Here is an 18,761-nt window from a genome sequence, read left to right as displayed (position 1 = left end):
CGGGAAAGGATGTGCAGATCCCGTCAATCCAATCTCACACAAATATCAACATATTTACAGAATATTTATTTTTGTATAGGCATACCTAGCAATGTTTATTATAAAAATACTGCACTTTAGGCTTTTAAAGCTCTCTGTAACATGAAGTAGAGCAGGAGATAGCAGCAGAGGCAGGAGGGCAGCTCAGCAAGCTAACAGAAATCAGCATAACCACGTGTAAGGACATCAGAAATTTAAAAGAGTGTCCAGTGAGATTTCTGCTCACGTCTCACAGCGAAGCTCCAGGGCTCTGGTGCTATTTATTTCCTCACCTTGGTTAGGGAAATGAGAGCAGTGCAGCACCAGCTGGACTGAATCACAGCCCTCTGCAGGCCCAAAGCAGTGGGTTTGACTGGTGACATCTACCCAGCGATACAGGTTGACACTTCTATTAGGGCTTGCACGCACACACGTGGGAATCCAAGCTACCTGAATGCCAGCACATACCTGGCTGTGGCATTGCTTTGGGACAAGGCTTTTACTTTGTTTTCCAAGATCGAAGTTGTATACAACATGTTCTCTGCTGTCTGTATCATCCACTTGCATCTTTAAATAATATGAAACACCACACCGAGTCTTAAAAACCTTACACCTATTTTGGTACTAGCCTAAGGAATGCCAGCAGAGAGGAATGGCTCAGTGCAGTCACTGTAGTGTGATGTCTCATTTAAGAGACTGAATTCAGGGATGGACAAAGTAACACAACTCAGCAATTCCTGCCCTGCCACTGCCCTCTTGCAGAGGCTTTTGAGACAGAAAATAAAAAAATGGAGTACGTGTCATATTTTTTACTACAGAGGAGCATGCAGACGTGGATGCAGATGAGAACAGGCAAATAACAATTCAGAACCCTAGCACTTCCTATTTCCAAACAGCACCTTAGCAGAGAACATATGTGCTGCCATGCACACCACACGCTGTTATCACATGCAATGCAGTCACTTAAATTAATTTTCCATAAGACTAATCATTATGCCCCAGCCATTTGTGTACTAAGTGAAAAAAAATGAAATGTCACAGAAGGAATTCCACTTCTTTCTTTTAATATTCCCCAGCCTTTTTTTTATATACACGAATGCCATCTGCCTGCTCGACAGCTGTTACTGTATGACAGATACTCCAGCACAGCACTCCTATCCTAAAGAGAGATGTGTTCATTATCATGAAATAATCTTAACAAGATCAATGTTTAGTAGAAGAAGTTTCCAATACTCAGTGCAGCCCTTCCTCTGTTTAATATCCCAAATGAGCATAAGTAAATGTGTTACAACCTATATCATTATATTTACAAAACCGGAATCTGAATGCCCATCCTTCCTCCATTTGGGAAACCTATATGCTGTATTACTTCTTATGTTCTGGAAGGGACAGTAGTCCAGCTGCAAAATAAACAGTGGATATGTCACAGTATTATCTAAGGGTTTGCGTCCGTGACAAGAGGGACAGGCCTGAAAGAAAAAAAAGAACAGGAAAGAGAAAAAAAGAAAAAATTGTCAGCGGGTAGGGGCCGGCCCCGAGCAGTCTGGCGGCTAAAGCGGCAGGGAAGCCGCAGACCCACACCCTGGGGAAAACAAAGGGAAGAGGGGAAAGGCAGGGGACTGGTAGGCGGATCTAAAACAAAACAGCGGCACCAATCTGAGGAGGAACAACTAATTTTACTAAATATATCGAAATTGAGGCCAGTGAAACCGTAACATAGAGAGTTTACACGCTGAGAGTCTTATACAGTAAACTGCAGGAGGACCACGTGCTGTCTCCGCCGGGCAGGAAGGAACAGACCCCATGTCTACCAGGCAGATTCACCTCCCCCTCCAACGCAAAGACCCCTGGGGAGTGCACCTCCTCCCCTCTCCCTCAGAGGACCACACACCAAAAAAGGCAGTTTGCATTAACCAGGAAATTAACTCTTTAACTGACAGTGCTTTACATGATGTTATGATGTGGAATACTGAAAACAAAAATCACAAAACCATGACAAGATAATTGCAGAGTAAATTCTATTCCCATGGATTCTGATGGGTTGTGCCAAGATGGGGCAGATGACGTGATATCAGGAGCACAACCACTGGGGGAGCAAAGCAGAAACCGAGGGGAGTTCCTGGTGGGCACAGCTGCATATCGTTCATCGAGTCAGAAATGCAGGTACAAAAAGGAAGACTCAGAAAGCAGGAGGATGATTTCCAGAGGGCCCTTCCAACCCCTACAGTTCTGTGAACTCCTCCTTTCTGGATCTTCCTATTTGAACCTGTACTGCCACCTAATGAAGGATTTGCTCATGAGTTGTCCAAGCAAAGAACATTCCTGTGCCATTGGCACACGCTGCTTTCATTGCAAGGTATTTGCAGATGGCTTTGGAACACATTTAACATTAGGTTATCACCTAGGTCCAGCTTGCTGTGTGTGACATAAAAGCCATTCTTGACAATCATTCCCTTTTTTCTCGTCTGTCTAGAGCAGACGAGGCAGCACCCCCTGCAGAAAAATAAGGTTCAGACAACACAAACTGCATCCATAGAGAGGTTCCTCTCCATTCTACCTGCTGCTCACTTCAAGGTGGGTTCTCTTGCATCCTGGGTGGGTGAGGTGCCAGTGGAAGGGGACAACGGCACAGCTCTGCCTTCTCATCTCAGCCTTTCACTGCAAGCACAAAACCAGTGGCAGTAGATGGGGTGGAGGAACTCATTCCCACTCTTCATTTTATTTAAGCTGCCAGCTGTCACGGGAAGTGTTTAAAGCTCCAGGTACAGGCTGTCCTGAGGTGGGAAAGGCAGTGGTATCAATCTTTTCTACTGAAGCTAAACTGCTTCACAGGAATCAAATATTCATTGAGCCAAGAAAAGGAGAAAAAGGCTTCACAGACCACTGCTTTGGGTATCTCATTATTCGCCAGGGAAATACAGCTTTCCGTGCTGCTCTGCTGAATGCTTAATAAAAAGAAAGCTTTCAACAGCACAGATATGAGATGGACATCTCCTTATCTGCTGGATAACTACTGCACCTGCTGGGCTCTGGTCAGGCGATGGCTCCATCTGCTGCTCCAGCAAATCCTCAGTTCTTCTGCAAATTCGGTGTCAGCTTCAGGAGAGCAGAGTGCTTTCCTTGAGGGCATAGCAGTGCTGCAGTCTCCTGTGCCCATGTCCACCAAAAGGAAAGACTAGGAAAACAAAATAAAGCAAGCAGAAACACCACTGGACAAACTGAGTGGGCTCATTTATGGAAAGTTCGCATCTTTTCTCACAGTTCAAATTAGTAGAAAAGGATCTAGTTATTTTTTATGAGCCAATAAAAAAAAACAGTATTGTCCACAGCTCTGACAAGTGATCATAGAATCATTCAAGTTGGAAAAGACCTATAAGATCATCTAGTCCAAACACAATCCTCTCCCACAGTGCTCACGGACCACAGCCCTCAGTTCCACATCTCCACATTTCCCGAACACCTTCAGGGATGTTGACTCTACCACCTCCCTGGGCAGCCTGATCCAGTGCATCACTGTTCTGAGAAGAAATGTTTCCTAATACCCAACCTGAACCTCCCCTGCCACAACCTGAGGCCATTTCCTTTCATCCTATCGGTGTTATCTGGGAGAAGAGGTCAACCTCCACCTCACCACAACCTCCTTTCAGGCAATTCTAGAGAACGATAAGGCCTGCCCTGACCGTCCTCTTCTCCAGACACCAGTTCCTTCAGCTGCTTCCCATAACATTTGTGCTCCAGACCCTTCACAGCTTCGTTGCCCTCCTTTGATTGAATATTGTCGTATATAATATATCATTTATATATTTATAGCATTTATAATCAATGGATGACCCAGACACTGGCATAACTTCTTGGGAAGCAGGATACTGAAGTAAAAGTTTCCTACAAATCTCAAATAATATTGCATACAAAACTCAGGTTAGCTGCAATACACATACATGTGACAAGTTAAGTGAAAAAAGAACACAACACAACACCTTCTTATAGCAATGAGTCTCTACTATACAGTCATAGCTGGACAGTCAAGTTTAAATTTCGTCACTAGGCAAAGGAGAAGAAAAAAGAACTTTCCTTAAGCCATAACCAGAAGCCATGGTAATTATTTTCCTGAGCCCAGATGAATGCAGAAAAAATCCTGCTATAATGAATGTACACTGACTTTGTCAGATGGCTGAAGTTATTTCTCTTTTGGCAGAGGAATGTGGTAGGTTTAATCCCCAAGGACTTGCTCAGAAAAGAGTAATTTGGGGCTCATCGTTAGTGATGCATACAATGAAAATTAAGTCCTGCAGCAAAATAAGTTTCGCCACCATGCAAATTACCTAATATAATGTTGGAGCTGCATTAGTTTCTGTTCTCTATTTGCAAGCTGTTCACAGATAGCTAGCTGATGGATATAGGAGGTTTTCCATAAATATTCACTTAGTTTCTACTGAGGAAAACACTGTAGTTTGTTATCTAAATTTATAGTAATTATTCACTCTAGAAATACTTTCCATGGAAAACACAAGCATCAGAAAAGCTTTTTTGGGGGTAGAAAATAGGAGAACGTGTGCCAACCTATCAGCTATATGCACAGACCTGAAAACATTCCAGTGCGCTGGAACTGAAACTTTATGAAGTCAGCCAACACATTTCTAATTAATGTCATTTTCATGCCCCTTCTTTTTTGCATACTTCAGCACACTATGACCAAACAGGCAATACAATGCCAGCAGAATAGAACTAATAAAGCATAAGTTATGCATAGCTTCTTCTTGCAATGCATCTCCAGGGTGTCAGGAACTCATCCACAGTGGCTAAGGACTCAAATTCATTACAGTTCAGCAAGAAAAGCATTTTGGAATGACACGGTCAAAGTATGGCTCTTGCCCTACATATTACGGGCAACTCTGGTTACTACCAATCAGATGGATCAGTGGGTTATTTGCTTTAAGCGTATGGTAATGTAGTTCATGACAGCACTTCAGAAGAGCTACATTATGCAGGTAGAGATGCAATTGAGCATTTTTATTTTTTGACTGAGAATTGTACAGAGTCTTTCAAACTAAGATTTAGAAAGACTGGGCGGATTCTCCTCAGCTGTTACAAAGCATGGTGGTTTCATTCAGGCCAACGATGTAGTAACCACAAAAGCTATTTACACCAGCCAAGGATCTAGCCTTGAGCACATGGCTTATAGCCACTGAGCAGTCCACAAAGGTGTGAAAGAACTCAAAAGCATTGCTCAGTGTAAAAAAATATTTTAAAATACTATCTCTGTTTAAACTTGTTGGTTTAATTTGCTTTGAGATTAACTCAAACTCAAAATTGAAAGGACAACAGTGACAGGATTTCATTAAAATCAACTAAAAGGAAAGAAATGAAATGACTTTATGAGAAGCCCCACGTGCTTCCCCTCACAGGCTGGTATTGAAGATTCAATGACTGACAGCTCTTGTCCAAAGGACGAAAATGCCTTCATGAGCAAAGGAGAGTACAGCAGGAATACAGAAGTGGTACTTCTCTATTGAGAGATATGGCACCCCTTGCAACCTGTACAAAGTATTTTTCATTAATATAACCTAGAGCTCAGCTTTGCAGTCATATTAAAAGTGAAGTTTAATACTTGCTCTTCCACCTGCAGTCTATCAATGTTCATATATTTAAGTGTACACACACGTGTGTAAGCTGCACAGAAACTCAAGCAGCATTCACTGTGAAATTATTAAGCACTGTAGTGAATAGGGTAGGCCATTAACAGGCCACCCAGTCAAAAAAAATAGGGAAATTGAGAAATATATACATACAGTTCATTTTATTGCATCCATCACATACTTTAAGAAAAAAGGTAGCAAAACAATTTTAGATGTGATGGATTCCTGTAATCAGCCCATATCCTAGTTAATGGACCTGAGCCATGAGTGGTTTACTTGAGAAATGGTCATGCAGGCCCTGAAAGTACAGATAAATAGAGAAGAGGCCACTAGCTTATTTACTCTGAGCTCTCATAAGACCAGAGGCTTTCTCACAGTTGCTCTTGTATTGAACCCAGATATGTGCTTTTGCTAAAGCATATCTTCCAGAGTTGCAGTCAGTCTTGATTTAAAACAAGACCATGGCAAAGAACTACAAAGAGCTACAGCTCCCAGAGAAGTTAGACCCAGCAGCTGACTACCAATATTGCTATGTAGAGGTACATCGAAAAAAAATTAAAAAATGGCCAATTTCAATACCAGTTTGTCAGGCTCCAGCTTCCAGGTGCTGAGTACCACCAGACTGAGAAGCACTTTGGTAGCTGGCAGGTTTGGGGTGTTTTTTCCTCCAGGTAGCTTCTGTCGCTTCTTACTTCCTTTTTCCTCACTTCTTTGCTTTTGAAGTACTTTCTCATTACAACTTATTTTCAACTGCCTTCAAAAAAGTGTCAGACTTTCTTGTTTTTAGATCAGCAATTGCCTGTCCTGATATCAAAAGCAGCAACTGAAAACTCAGTGCCATTTAAAGTATTATTATCCTCACTCACACTGTGAAGAGAAGAATAACCTCCGTGCTCCTATTTCCTGCTCCTTTACCTTACTCATCCCTTCTGGAGCATATGGCCTTGTCTGGATATGAAATAACACAGAGAACATATGTTCTATTTCTTGTGTACTGCTACTCCCCAGCCTGTTGCCTTCCAGAGTAATTTCCCATTTAAAGTTAGCTCACGTCCCCTATTTCTACAGGAATCACTCTATGTTTAGTGTATTTAAAGCCTATTTTTGTTTGTTTTGGTGAACTTCCATTTATCATTCTTCCAAACACGGATTTATTTGAACATTTTCTCCATAATGATTTTATAGTTACTGTTCCAAAATGGTATAGTGAGCTGCAGTAACCTTAATGGGATGATTCTATATAATCTATCCCAGAGTCCTGGGGACTGCTAACATCCATCAGAGCAGCAGCTTGTAGTGATCCTGGAAAAGAAAGGTTGTGCTGGCATCGCTACAGGTGTATTAATTACAGCAGGCAGCCTATTCTTTAGAGTCTAGTAAATTCTTTAATTGGGTGGAAGTTTGGAGGGGAAATTAAAAAAAAGCAATCTCAAACTTTCCCAAGAAAGAAAGTGCTCAATCTTTGCTGTAAAATTACTTGATGGCAAGAGTTTGAGTGACTGAAGTGCGCTGAGGCCCAGTGGCCACGTGGGCATGGGCCTTACACCATGAAGGAAAAGAAGCATTTGTGGTAACTTTCTTTGACCAGCTGCAGATTTGCAGACTTGCTTTGTCACCCAAGGGAACCATGAAATGGGCCCAGGGAAGAGCGATGAAGACAATTTCTGCACTGGGGAAGAGACGAAAGGGCTGGCAGCCAGGTGCACTGGTCCCAAGTGCACAAACTTGGACAGCCAGGCACAGCTGCCCCATCCCAGCGATGTCAGCAGCAAGCAGTGCAACAGCAATGGTCTTCATGAAAAGGAGAGAGGAGCATCTTCCTTAGTGAGGTGCAGTTCCTGGCCTGCAGGGCCTGGGAAGCACGCTGCAGGTGAGGACAAGGCCAAGGCCCCCATCCCAGAGGGTTCTCCTCCTCTGCATGAGGCCCTGAGATCTTTCCTGGGGCCAGCAGCCATCTCATTCTGACAGGGACAGCTGCCAGCCCAGCACTGATTATCAGGTTTTCTCCCTTCCTCCCTGAGCTGCCCCACACAATGCTCCATTTACAGCCATTTAAAATTATCACCACAGCATTTCTCAATTCACTGGCACCTCTGGAGAACCGCCTGCTCAAGGCTATCACTGAAAATCAAGAAAAATCAAGACTGCTGCAGATGAATATATCCATTCCACAGCTGGGAAAAAGCAGCAGCAGAAGATCAACAAACAGATCTTGCACAGCAAACACATGGGCAGAGTTACAGATAAACACTCATCTTTCAGCTCTGAGCATCCCACTCCTGCCAAACATATTCCTCCTTTCCTAAAGTCATTTGGAAAACAAGAAAGCAGTAAAAGATTTAAATGCTTTGAAGTGACAAGAGATAATAGTAATACTTGTTAATCAAGCATTTAAGGAATCTAAATAAAGCAGGAAGCCTCCTGTTCAGAGTGTATTTTTTTTTTCAATTGATTCAGTCTGTTTTGTTTTATTGGACAGTTGCCTATACTAGAAGAAATAAAGGAATTAAAGTAATACATGAATTTTCAACATGATTTCTAATAATCTGACAAATGCTCCCAAGCAGAGTTGGCCTACCTCTGCTCACTCAGTGCCTCCACCTGGGACTGGTTTCCTTTCCCATGTCATTACTACAAATGGAACGTCTCCTCAAGTAAGAAATCCAGCACAAAAAGGTACTTCATTACTCTGTATGGCGATGAATACCAAATTTCCCTTGGGCTGTCAGGAAATTGAAGATGTTTATCTGTATTTCAAAACAGCAATCAGACTTCATGAAGCTTACTTACTGACGACTGCCCCCCACCTCCTTAAATTCCTTTACAATTACTAACATTTTGCCACAGTGAGAAGATGAAGTGCTATGTAAGGCAGTCCCATTTTTAAGATACCATGGAGACCGCAGGCCATTTCTGTTGCCCAGGATGATTTATACTGGTTATTTACAAATACTGTTTATCTTTACTGGGACTTAAATGTGGTTTCATACAACATTTAAATAACCATTTGCACTGAAAGTCATCACAACGACTTTTCACTGATGATTAAGCTTATTTATTGTTCTTCACAGTGTTCATTCATGTGCTGGATGACATGAAAAACACATTTTAAAACTACTTTAGGCATCCAGATTTACCTAAAATGGAATTTATGTCAATTGAAACAATTCCTTCCATCACACACCTCACATAACGAGAAGGGAAAATACAAAACTGCTTATACTTTTCCATGTTTGTATTTGTCCAACTACTCCTAACTAACATCATTTTCAAACGAGACTTCAGCTTCTTATCCAGATAATGATCACAGATTGGAGGTAGAGGTACATACGAAGTAGTAGATAGACAGGATGAATAATGATGGATAGTGATCAGTAGTAAAGCTTCCCTCAGAGTGAGCGGACAAGAAGTTAGCAGGTTCTATGATTGATATTTTTACTTCCAGTTTGATGGAGACCAGGAGTATTGCTTCACAATAAATACATGTCACTTCTCAATTCATAGTCACAGACATCCTCCCCCCAGTTTTTTTTTTCCATTGGGCTGCAGAAGATACGCCATCAACATACGTTCCTCCCTGCTCAAAGATTTTGTGCAAGGATTTTGACCTACACCACACTTAAAGGTATTTTTTTGGAAGCAGCTTTGCTCGTAGTGCAAACAGTTGTCTGAGGAAGACCCCAAAACACAGAGCCCTGGCATTAGAAGAGCTGTCTGCAAGTGCACTGTGACTGCAATACAGTTTTTTCCTTGCTCTCCACTCATAACAGAGGCTGCCAACTTCACTAAGAAAATATAGAAATAAATGCACGTAGAAACAGCAAATATGGACAGCGATCATCTGTAAACAGAGGAAAAAAAATAGTCATGACTTCCACAGAGGGAACATTTTTCTCATTGCAAAAAGCAAAAATGAAATGTAGTTATGACTGCAGAGATTAAAAGCTCCTGCACACTCACAGAGGTAACACTCTGTGTCTTGGTAAAACACTGAAGACGAATGACAGCCTTCATTTAGTGTTTTACGGTCAGAAGTTCAAATGAGCAAGCCAGAAAAACTGTTGCAGATCTGTAGGTTAGTGAGTGCAGTAAAATAAATAAAGTAAAAAAAGGTTAGAAGAAGTCTCCTATTTTCCTGATGCACACAAAGCAGCCTGCGATTTAAGGAACTTGATATGTAAATACAGAGTTTTCATGGAAAATCTTCAAGTAAAATATTATTTCTTCAATAGTGAAACCATCTCCCTCTATCGATTAATAGGAGAAACTAGAACACTTCAGCACCCTTTCGTCATCTGTTGATTATGAATCTATGATTATTCTCATCTCAGTGCATTAAGTTCTAGCAAGTTTTCCCCTAAAGTGAAAGATGAATGATATAACACATGCCTCATCAGGATTGAGGTTCAGGTACTCTGAAAATGTGATCATGAACCACAATGCCAAGTTACCCTCTTTGAAGATACATCTCAAAGCCCTTTTCACTTCTTTTTCCTCGTGGTAACAGTGAAAGAAAAATATCCTCAGCAACATATTACCTTTCCCCTACTGCAATGCTTTCCTCTTTGGTGAAAAATACAAGTTGCAGGTAATCTTTTTTAAAATCCCGTATATATCATGGAATTTCCTAAGAACAGCAAAGAACATAATATGATACGGAACATGACACACAACATCTATCAATGCACAGATATACATGAGTTGTATTGCATTTCCTCCCAACATGGAGGAATTACTTCAAAGGGCTATCACAATAACACAGCTCAGTTACTCCCAAAACCCCAACTCTTTGGGTGCATTATCTATTTCTACATCATACATCATTATCAATGTATTTTTACTGTAAATCACTAACAAAATGCTACACACACCCTTCCCGATTCAAATGGCTATGCATCCAAGTGCACTTACAGATGGAGTTCTACAAACCGAATTTCAGAATCACAGGACTGAAGGGGTTGAAAGGGTCCTCTGGAGATTAAGTTCAAACTATTCAGTCCAAACCCTCACATTCCGCCCTAGGAAAAAAAAAGAAGAGGAAAATAAAAACATGCCCTCAATTAAAGAATGTTTTATTTAAAGCAGATCTAAAATCTGTCGCATTTGGCTATCAGTCTCACAAAAACAATCTGTTGAAAGATTTCCCCTTCCTGCTTCTCTGTGACCCAGAAATGCACACAATCTGCGTTATGGTATTTTAGTATTTCTAGTCTTGGTCTCATGAAAATACATTTATATATTAAGGCCTATGTCAACAGGTTTTTGACTCTTCCCATCCTCAATAAGTGCAGGTGAATAAACCTGAAAGTTTGTTTGCTGGAAGAAAGCACCACCAAACAATGATAAAAAACACTCTAAGATGTTCCAAGAAGTACTCTTAAACCCCGATCCTCCTAAATAAGAAATGTGGTGGGGACTATTTGCAAGCGTGATTGTAACAATAGCCCCAGGCTCTTGAACACATTAAATTTATTTTTCAGCTTAATGAACTGTTCATTCCACAGCACTTAAAATCATTTCTGGCAAAAATCCTCCCACTAATGGAGACACTGGAACTCTTCTTTTAAAGGTAACAAGCACAGGGCAAGGCAAGGAAGGGAGAGAGCGTGTGAGTGATGCTACTCTGACAGCTTTCAAAAGCCAACAGATAAGACAGAGGCTGCATAACAAAATAATTTCGTGCCAGAATTATTACTGAAACACCACCGAAACAAAACACCAAAGCACCAGCAGCTGGCCAAAGGTAAGGGTTAAAATCATGGCACATTCCGACCACGCTTCATTATTTCCACTGAAAAAGACAATTGCCTTTTTGATCATCAAGTCCAAACCCAAACACTGCCAAACTCCAATGATGAGAAATGGGTGACGGTGCTCCTCCAGGAGCGGGGCAACAGCACCTGCAAGCGGTTCACTGCTCAAGTCCAGAGCCGGATGACTGCCCACCAGCACAGGTTTCCCAGCAGGAGATAACACTGGCAGCTGCACAGGGCTGGAGATCTTGTATTTCTGGGTGTGCTCAAGGATGAAGCCTCCCTTTTAATGCATGTTCATGGGTGGCTCTTTGGGAATCATCTTGTTGCAGCTCTTGTTTCAGGGCACTGGTTCCTTCACGCAGAGCTGGCTGGTTTCTGAGCCAGTGCCACAGTCACTGCTGCCCCTGGGACTGACGGTTCCTCAGACAGGCTGACACATTCAGTTCTGAAACCTGACAATATTTCACAGCCTCTGGAGGCAGATGAGCTGCCAGATTTCCTCTGGGAGAAATAAAGAAGTGGATGGACATTCGCTGAATGAAAATAACTGAGACAGGACTGGATTCAGCCTCAGAGAGTGAATAACAGCTACAGGACTGGCTGTACTTGCACTGACTAATGGTTACTGGACTGGCCTTACTGGGTTCAGTCAGGATTTTAGGAGGAAAAGGATTCCAGGATTTGTCCTTTCCATTAAAGTGCAGGACTATTTTGTGGGGTTCACTTCCCTACAAAGCAGTAAAAGCCTGAAAATATGCACAATTACAACATGACCTCAGAACAGTTTCTGTACCTGACCCATAACTCTCATGCTGCCAAACATCTCAACATGCTGCTGAGCTCTGTGAATGGCTTATCTAGTCAAAATGGTCAATATGATGGATAGCTTATTTAATTATTAATGACGTACTGCACATTATAGATCTATTGGTATGGATCAGCCAATACAAAAAACTCGGAAGATGAAGAACAGATCTTGCTTTCCAACAAAGGATCAAACAAGCCCTCCCTTGGCTCCCCATGCTTATGGAGATCTCCACGTTCCATCCCACAGCTTTGCCATGACCCACCACCCACAGGAACTCCTTGCCAGTCCTGGATTTAGAACAGAACGTGAGCACACAGCAAAGTGCAGTGACTTTTGTCCAAAACGTTTCCACAGAAATATGGTATCTTTAATCCTTGTCTCTCAAGGTATAGAGGGTCCAAAAAGGGATTCATGCTTGAAACAGCATTTCTTCCACAGACTGAAGCAGTTATGGGTACAGCTTGTACTTGTCACATTTAAACAACGAAGCCCAAGCAGAGACCATTTCTGCTTAGGGCAAGGGTTTGTGACCCTGGTTTTGGTAGCTTTACTGACTCACTCGAGTTCCAGCACTATGGGCTATTCCATTTGGAAGGGGGATGTTTGGGTCATTTTGTTTTGTTACCCACATTTTTGTTAGCCACAACTCTGGTAACAGCGGACATGCTTTCTCTGACTTCTGTTTGCAAAAATCCATGTCTGTTACCTGTAACCTTGTCCAGATCAAGTTTATTAGCACAAGGCAAAAACCTGGCATAGCTGTTCCAGTTTTTGACACAACTAACCAAAATATCACATCGATTTCAGACAAAAGGTGAGAGAAGGACCTATACAGAGGGGCAGAAAAATAATTTCTGCAGTTTTACAACTATGGTTTGAAAAGTCAGTCTTTATGTTTCATCAGAAGGTTTGCTTTGCTTATCAAAGCATTGGCTTGTAAGGAATATCCTTGAAGCAGAAAAAGAAAATCCACAAAAATAACCAAGAAAGGAGCTCCGGAAAGAAATTTTCTCACTGAGGCTTACTGCACTCTTTCAAAACTCTCACACTTAAGTCTCAGCTCCTCCATTCTGATAAAACTGCACCGGCCTTATAAACTCACTACCTATGCACCCACAGTAGCCAAGTGGTTGACATGTGAGATTTCATGGAAAAGAGACCACTCCATGTTGAGAGACCAACTCACATGTTTCTGCTGGACAGAGGAAAATAAACTTTTTTTTTTTTTTTTTTACTTTTCACGTAAAAATAAATCTTAAAATGGCAGAGGGCTGAACGGCTGCACAAACAACTAGAGAAGAAATTGGCTGTGTGTTGAATCAGGAGACAGGTCTGCTGCTGCACATTTAGAGCGTCTTTAGAGAAGAGGAGGCCTCATCGCTCTCTACATCTGCCTGAAATGAGGTTGTGGTGAGATGGAGGTTGGCTTTTTCCCCCAGGTAACAGCAATAGAACTAGTGGGAATGGCCTCAAGTTGTGTCAGAGTAGGTTACGGTTGGATATTAGGAGAAATTTCTCCTCAGAAAGAGCGGCTGGACACTGGCACAGGCTGCCCAGGGAGGTGGGGGAGTTACTGCCCCGCAGGTGTTCAAAAACCACGGAGATGTGGCACTGAGAGCCATAGTTAGTGGGCACGGTGGGGATGGGTTGGACTAAATGATCTTGAAGGTCTTTTCCAACCTCGACAGTTCTATGATTCTATGAAAGAGTAGCCTTCTTGGTTGACTGCCCACATATATGTTCAGGTATGAAATGCCAGATAGTCTGAAGTGGACAAAACCTTTGCTCAAAGGTTGGAGTACTTTTGAATGATTCAAACTACAGGCCACATTACTTCTATGTTTGTAGGTATATATCCCCAGTTTTATGGCTGTTACTTCTGAAGTGCAGCTCTTGTGCCTCCTTCTGAAAAACCAGGGACAGACACAAAGGAATAAGTCCTCACTCCTTTCTCTGGTAAATTCCCAAATAATTTCAGTACACGACAACAAGAATCATCCCAAGACTGGGGAAACCACCGGGACCCTCTGTACTCAAGGCCTCTGGGATGCAAGCTAGAAAAACAAGGCACAAAATCCACAAGACTCAAACAGTCCATCAACAAACGCCAAACACAGCTCCTGAAAGCTGCAGCAGCAGCAGCAAGCAGCACTTGCTACAGGCAGTATTTTTCAGCAACTAACTCAGGAACAGACTGTTATTTTAACAGCTGGTTCCAGTGAACTGGACCACACTTCACTCCAGCATGGATTTGTCCACAAGTTGCTTTACAGTTGCTTCAAATTAATATGCTCTTCATCATGAACGACAGCATTCAGGTCAGCCCAAGGGATCTACTTCTCCTGCCTGCAGCCCAGGGGATGAAAAGATGTAGGCATTGAGGAGAGGACCTCATAAAGGAAGCAATCAGCACTCCTATATTGTAGGATACACAGTGCTAAAAGAGAGGAAAGAGATAAACACCATTTCATTTGTTCTAAATCAATGCATAATTTCAAGAAGATTCACATTTGTATCTGAGTATAATATTTACATTGTCAGTAAGTCTATTTTCTCAACCCATGTCTTATTGTAAACTCTGTTCTCATTCAATCTACAATCACTGAGGCTATTCACATGCTAAAGCACTCCGATGGATGATGCATTTTAAGAAAGTAATTAGGATGAGAAATAAAATGCCTTGTTTCAAGTCAGAAAGGCTACATGACACACTCAAGAGATACTGGGACTGAAAAGCAAGCGCTGCAAATGGAGAGAAAGACATCAGGCAGCTTTCCCTTGTCTCTAGCTTACCACCAAGCCACCTAATCTTTCCTGGGCAAGAGAAGTCCAAGTTCAATAGAATTCAGGGCTTGTCCCACTGCGATGGGTGTTCCAGTGCTGACTAATTCTATGATCCTATGATTCTAGGAGTGAGCATAGTGGTGATGGTTGGACTTGATGATTTTGGAGGTCTTTTCCAACCTTAATGATTGTATGATTCTATGACTAGGGGTACTTTATAATGACTTTTATGTTTGGGGTCCTTATGAAATCCAGCTAGGAGTGTGTATTTAAGAACCACTCACACCTCACCAGGGACCCTGCTCCTGGGGCACCTGCAGCCCTCCGGCCCTCAATCCTTCAGTGAGCTGCCCATGCAGTGCAAGTCCTTTGCAGGGAAGGGTTAAGATAGCAGCCAGCCTGAACCATACCTCCAATTGCAAACAATAAACTTCTGGGAAATAAATCAGTATTAGATTAGCTGCAACTGCAAGCCTGTGAAGAAGATAAACACCAAAAGTAACCCCTCCAAGGTTACAAAATACTATTTCACAAGGTCAGGATTTCGTATTAGGGTGAAATGTTCAAAGCAGAATATCAATATTTTGTTAAAGGCTAATACAGTGCTACTTGACAAACAGCTGCAAAATTATTATTCACACATATAGAGAGATGAAGAGTTTTGCACTGAGCATACTCAAAACCTAAAGAGAAGAAATACAGCAGTGAAACTCATCTGAAAGTATTTAATTTACTGGTTTGGTATGTTTGCAGGATTATTTTTTTTAATTACTATTATTTTTAAATAGTCATCTTCTGATATAATTTCTGTGGCTTTTCAATTTGCCAGTCAAAACTAAATAGCATACTGATTATATCTCAGGTCTCACAGCAAAGAGCATGCACATATTCAAGACAAACAGGATGTGCTATTTTCTATCTTGATTTCCAACCAAATTTGCTCAGTGCTTTCTGTGTTAGGTCACCTCATGCATAAAAGATGCTTACAGAGGGTCTAATACAAGAAGAAATCAAGGCAAAGAAAATCTCTTGGACTGAAAGAGCTTTGTATGGGGAACAAAAAGCTACATCCCACATGTCACCTGTAACAGTTAGGGAGTTAGAGGACATTGTGTATATGAACAAAGATGACAGCCACTTAGCATGCAGGAGAATTTCTCTTTAGACTGGAACCTTTTCAAAGATATTTAAGAGAGCTATTATCCAGGAACCATTCTTACCTGCTGACTTCCCACTCTCTAACAGTGAAACAACACCAACCAGGTCAACCAGGCACATTAGGCGCTTTTGACAGAATTAAGTTGCAGACACTGCATTGGTATACCAGCAGCATAACCAATCCTTACTGATGTGCCTGGCTTTTTAATAACAGACATGCTTCAGAAAACTGCTATCTGCAATTTATTGCCTCACTCTTGGTAACAAGAAAGTATTGGGAGAAAGCTGCTTTGAAAAGGCTCCCCAGAGTAAAACTATTCAGCGGAGACCCACAGCTGCAGGCTGCCACATATGCTGAAGTCATGCTCACAATGACATCTTTGAACAAGGTATCAACATGTATTTCATATTTGTGTTGCGTTAGGACTACAGCTGTAAAGCTATTTCAACATCAGAAAGGCACTGCAGAACCTGCCTTAGAAGTGCCTGCGCCGCAGATAGGATGCCAAGCCTGGTGCTAAGAACCAGCCTCCCTGGGCAGAGGGAAGTAAGCAAGGCAGAGAGGAGCAGGCGATGGCAAGGAGAGAGCCAGGCAAGGGACTTCACTAAGAAAATGAGGATCAAACTTCTGTTGAATGCTGTTCACTTGGAGCTTCAGCATTTCAACTTCTCCTTGGACCAAAGATCCAGAACCCTTTCCTAAAAGGTCTGAATGACATTTTTTTCTCCCAAAGGGAGCAAAGGAAAGAGTGAAGACAAGATGAAATTCTAAATAACATGCATTGCATACCCTTTCCCTAAGCATGGGTGAGGGCTGCGACAGGGGTCAGGTGCCGCAGGACTTAGACACTGCTTCTTTCTGAGAAGACCTAAACCAAGACTTACACCCTTCGCTGATGTCCCTCTCCTGGGAGTGCTGAGCAGTCACAGGAAAGGACTCCTCACAGTCCACGATTCCTTGGAGGTCCGCACGGACACAAGCCCAGGGTACGAGCAGATCACACACCTGTAGTGTTTCCACTTCAAGCTCTTTTCTGCCCAGCACTCCAAGCTCTCAGCTAACCTGAAAACCTGACAGCATTCTGAAGGGCATTGTCGAAGCAAAACTACAGCAGCTCTGACACCAGCAGACAACAAAGCAGCAAAGTTGTTTTCACAAGTTGACAGGGCATGGTAAAAAATGAAATGCTGGCAATAGTTCCTCTCTTACGAATAAAAATATTAATTTATTTGGATTTTGGTATATTCATGCATTTCTCATAACATAACAAAAAGCCAGCAGAGATTTCTGCTGTGTTCTTATGTGCCTGTTTGTGAGAGAGGATGTCAGGCTACAATTCACCCACCCATTATCTCTAAATGCTTGGGAGATCTTCCTCACAGCCCAGCATGGTTCACAGCAGGTCATGGTCCGCCAAGATATGACTCATGCACATCACAAGCAGCTGAAAGTTACAACTCCTTCCTTTCCTTCCCTTGCCTTCTTGACTATGGTGCTACTAAAATAAAAACACATTTCACCTCATGTATCAATTCAAATCTGCAGAACCTCTGACTCACCTGAAAGCAAATGTCACATTTTTTCTTCCAGTAGAACAGTTTATGATGGAAACCCTAGTGAAAGAGTTTATTAAAATAGTACAACAAGAACAGCCATCCTAATCTATCTTCTTCATTGAAGAAAGACCTTTATCCCTGCAATATTATTCTGGAGAAGGGTTCAAAAATACTCTTTAAAAAACAGATCATTCCTTTAAAATATGCACATCTCTAATGTAATTTATGTAGAAAACCTTCCTGGTTTCATTCCTGGTAAATGTCATAGGACTTTCTACAGGAGAATTCATTTCAGAAGAAAAAATATCATTTAAGATTACTGAGTCCTATGAATTACTACAAGCCTTTCTCTGACCTACATTAAAAAGGAAGGAGCTAACCTTAAAATGAAAGCAAATCCAATGGGACTTTTCCCCCTCTGTTTAATTAGAACTACAGCATCAGACATGAACTTCAATTCAGTCCCATATTGTTCATGCAAACTCTAGAGCATCCACTATGTTCACCTCATCACAAATTCAACTTTTTCTTCTGTAACACTGAGGAGAAAATAAAAATACTTCATAAACTGTGTACACTTATAACACTGCTCTGAAGTTTCCATAATGATTGTTTCTATGCTGTACTTAAAAAGTATTTAGACTATGCAGTAATCCTAAAATCACTATTCAGTTGAGTATGGGGAAGGGGTGGAACTTAATAACTCTCAAAAACAAGCTCTGCAAATCAGTTTAACAATTCCCATTAATCCAGAGATTAACAGATTCAATAAATGAGGTTTGCTTTGTATTTACATCTCAAGCGAGAAGAAAAACAACAGGAGCTCTAAAAAGACAACTTAAGTCTAATGTGTTTTAAATGCATTATTATGTAAACCTGTAGGATGCACAGGCATAATAAAGCAGTTACACTTATGTATTTTCCCCAAACCCATCATCATCTTTGCATAGTGTAGTAGGCATGTTACTGAGTACTCGGGCTGTAACGCTGAAGGTCCTTCCTCATATGCTTGCTATTGGTTCACCTACTTTACTTGAACCCGTG

General features: G+C 41.7%; 1 long non-coding RNA gene across 1 annotated transcript; it reads right to left on the bottom strand.

Annotated features, from left to right (window-relative positions):
- Nucleotides 1,678–18,755, bottom strand: LOC110400896. The gene is made up of 2 exons (XR_002440143.1): nt 10,566–18,755; nt 1,678–10,281 (listed from the first exon to the last, which is right to left on the bottom strand). It is a non-coding gene; the product is annotated as an uncharacterized LOC110400896 (long non-coding RNA).

The sequence above is a fragment of the Numida meleagris genome, chromosome 6 (assembly GCF_002078875.1).
Source record: "Numida meleagris isolate 19003 breed g44 Domestic line chromosome 6, NumMel1.0, whole genome shotgun sequence".
Lineage (NCBI taxonomy): Eukaryota > Metazoa > Chordata > Aves > Galliformes > Numididae > Numida > Numida meleagris.
Note: the sequence above shows the minus strand (reverse complement) of the source record. Positions and strands in the feature narration are given on the sequence as shown.